The sequence below is a fragment of the Sapajus apella genome, unplaced genomic scaffold (genome assembly GCF_009761245.1).
Source record: "Sapajus apella isolate SASKATOON/1434 unplaced genomic scaffold, GSC_monkey_1.0 scaffold35, whole genome shotgun sequence".
NCBI classification, from domain to species: domain Eukaryota; kingdom Metazoa; phylum Chordata; class Mammalia; order Primates; family Cebidae; genus Sapajus; species Sapajus apella.
Window position 1 is genome coordinate 10,252,908 of NW_022436975.1, and position 3,551 is coordinate 10,256,458.

The following is a 3,551-nucleotide window of genomic DNA, read 5'->3' on the forward strand; positions in this document are numbered from 1 at the left end:
AAAAAAAAAAAAAAAAAAAAAATAGATCCAGCCTGGGCAACATAGCAAGACTCCCTCTCTACAAAAAACAAAAAAATTAGCCAGGCATGGCAACACACACCTGCAGTCACAGCTACTAGGGAGGCTGAGGCAGGAGGATTGCTTGAGCAGGGGAGGTCTAGGCTGCAGTGAGCTGTGATCACACCACTGCACTCCAGCCTGGGCAACAGAGTGAGACCATGTCTCAAGAAAAAAGACAAAATAAAGAAAAAGGACATCATGTGCTGAAAAAGGTTAACACTGTTCCTTTACTAGTAGGATTATGGTTTGTTTATTTTTTTTCCCCTTCTTTTTTTTTTTTTTTTGAGGCGGTGTTCTTTTTTTCCAGGCCAGGGTGCAATGGCGCGATCTCGGCTCACTGCAACCTCCGCCTCCTGGGTTCAGGCAATTCTCTTGCCTCAGCCTCCTGAGTAGCTAGGATTACAGGCACACGCCACCATGCCCAGCTGAATTTTTGTATTTTTAGTAGAGACGGGGTTTCACCATGTTGACCAGGATGGTCTCGATCTCTTGACCTCGTGATCCACCCGCTTCGGCCTCCCAAAGTGCTGGGATTACAGGCTTGAGCCACCGTGCCCGGCCCCCTTCTTTTTTTTTTTTTAAGATGGGGTTTCTCCATGATGGCCAGGCTGGTCTTGAACTCCTGACCTCAGGTGATCCACCCACCTCAGCCTCCGAAAGTGCTAGGATTACAGGTGTGAGCCACCGCCCGGCTGTTTATTTTTATTATTTTTCTTTAGTGAACATATATTACTTTCATAATAAAATGTTTAACAAGAAAATTAAGGTTGGCAGAAGAAATGATTTACCTGCAGAAAGATCTGATCATGATTCCTGGTCATTTACACTGGGAATCATGACCTATGATAAGGTTTTCTAATCACTAAGAAATTCTCTTTCTAAGACTCTAAAGTAGCAACCTCTGAACATGCGTGTGTGTGTGCAAACACACAAAGCTTTAGGCAAAAATCAGAATTTTCAAAAATCTGCGTATACCAATATGAGCTCCACAGCCTCCCTGTACTTGACAGAATGTTGAGATCAACGGAGATACTAATAAGTGTGATTTTTTTGAAGTTATAATAAAATTTGTCAACATTTGCAAGTTACAAAATTACACATGGGTAAAAGAGCCATTTAATGAGTGAGGTAGACTGGTGGGCTTCGATGTAACAGAGGAAGGAAAGTTCACTGACTGAGTTTTGTTTGTCCCATTGCAGCTGTTTGAGAAATTAAGACTAGGTGAATTCCAATGTCATACCAGAGAAGTATATCCAGTTATTTGAAAAGGCTATTACATACTCTTCACTTTTAATTTTTTTATTTTTTATTTTTTAAAGACAGGGTTTCACCATGTTGGTCAGGCTGTTCTTGAACTCCTGACCTCTGGTGATCTGCCCGCCTTGGCTTTCAAAGTGCTTGGATTATAGGCGTGAGCCACCACGCCCAGCCCTACTCTTCACTTTTCTAACCACATCTTCATGTAAGACTAGATTTTCTTCACATACTTCAACCAAAATAACATAGATGACAAGCAGATTATTAGAATCTAGCCGCCTTCTACTGAGTCAGATACTAAGAAATGGCCAAAATGTAAAACAATGCATGTCAGTCTTCTAATTCATTTTATTTTAGAAATATGTTTTTGGGCTGGGTGCGGTGACTCATACCTGTAATCCCAGCACTTTGGAGGCAGAGGTGGGCAGATCACGAGGTCAGGAGATCGAGACCATCCTGGCCAACATGATAAAACCCCGTCTCTACTAAAAAATACAAAAATTAGCTGGGTGTGGTGGCATGCATCTGTAGTCCCAGCCACTCGGGAGGCTGAGGCAGGAGAATTGCTTGAATCTGGGAGGCGGAGGTTGCAGTGAGCCGAGATCGCGCCACTGTACTCCAGCCTGGCTCCTGGCGACAGAGCAAGACTCTGTCTTAAAAAAAAAAAAAAGAAAGAAATATGTTTTTGAACAGGCACGGTGGGTGGCTCAAGCCTGTAATCCCAGCACTTTGGAAAACCAAGGCTGAAGGATGGCTTCAGCCCAGGAATTCAAGACCATCCTGGGCAACATGCGAAAAAACCCTGTCTCAAACAAACAAACAAACAAACAAACAAACAAAATTAACCAGGCATGGGGCTTGAACTTATAGTCCTAGCTACTGGGAGGCTGATGTTGGGGGATCCCTTGAGCCCAGGAGATTGGTGTTGCAGTAAGCCAATACAGTACCACAGCACTCCAGCCTGGTAGACAGAGTAAGACCCTGTTCACACCCCCAACAAGAAAGAAAAAAAATTAAATTCCATTATTTATGCTAAAAAGTAATGAATTCATTGTCATGTTAAAAAGGCTTTAGATGTATTTAAAACTCCTGATTGTTTCTAATGTAATAAATGTTAATGGATGTAACCTACATAAACAAAAGTTCTCACTACATTTTAGGAGTGTAATGGGTTTGAGAGATCAAAAAGTTTGAGAACTGCTAAATAAACAAAGCTATGGGGATGTTCCAGAATCCAGAAACTTTTTCTTCTTTTTTTTTTTTTTTTAATTTTAAATTATTATTATGTTTTAAAATAGAGACAGGGTTTCACCACGTTGGTCAGGCTGGTCTCGACCTCCTGACCTCAGGTGATCCAACCGCCTCAGCCTCCCAAAGTGCTGGGATTACGTGTGTGAGCCACCGTGCCGGGCCCAGAAACTTCTAACAGAGCTTTTGAGAATACATGTCTTGCTGGGCACGGTGGCTCATGCCTGTAATCCTAGCACTTTGGGAGGCTGAGGAGGGTGGATCACCTGAGGTCAAGAGTTCAAGACCAGCCTGGCCGTCAAGGTGAAACCCCATCTTAAAAAAAAAAGAGAGAAAATACATGTCTTATTTGACATACCTGTTATTTCAGGAATGGGTAAGAATATCGCATTCCTGAAAACAATTCCAATTATCCACATGACTGGTCTAATTTCTGACTGTTTTATTAACCTGAGTCATAAACATATCGCTTCAATATAAAAGAAATTTTACTTACTATAAGTAATAAATAGTGTAAAAGTAGGAAAGATATTTTGGCCTTTGCTAGAAGCAAATTGATACCTTATTCAAAGAAGAGAAAAGAAAAATAAAGAGAGATTGATATGAGAAGGTAAAAGCTTTGGGACCATCCTGGAGAAAATAGCCACTAAGAAACTTGATGACCATGATAACAGACCATGAAAAGACAAATTTCTGGGCTGGGCGCGGTGGCTCAAGCCTATAATCCCAGTACTTTGGGAGTCCGAGGCAGGCGGATGACGAGGTCAAGAGATCAAGAACTTCCTGGCCAACATGGTGAAACCCTGTCTCTAAAAATCAAATTAAAGATTAAAAATAGGCCGGGCGCAGTGGCTCAAGCCTGTAATCCCAGCACTTTGGGAGGCCGAGGCGGGTGGATCACGAGGTCAAGAGATCGAGACCATCCTGGTCAACATGGTGAACCCCCATCTCTACTAAAAATACAAAACATTAGCTGGGCATGGTGG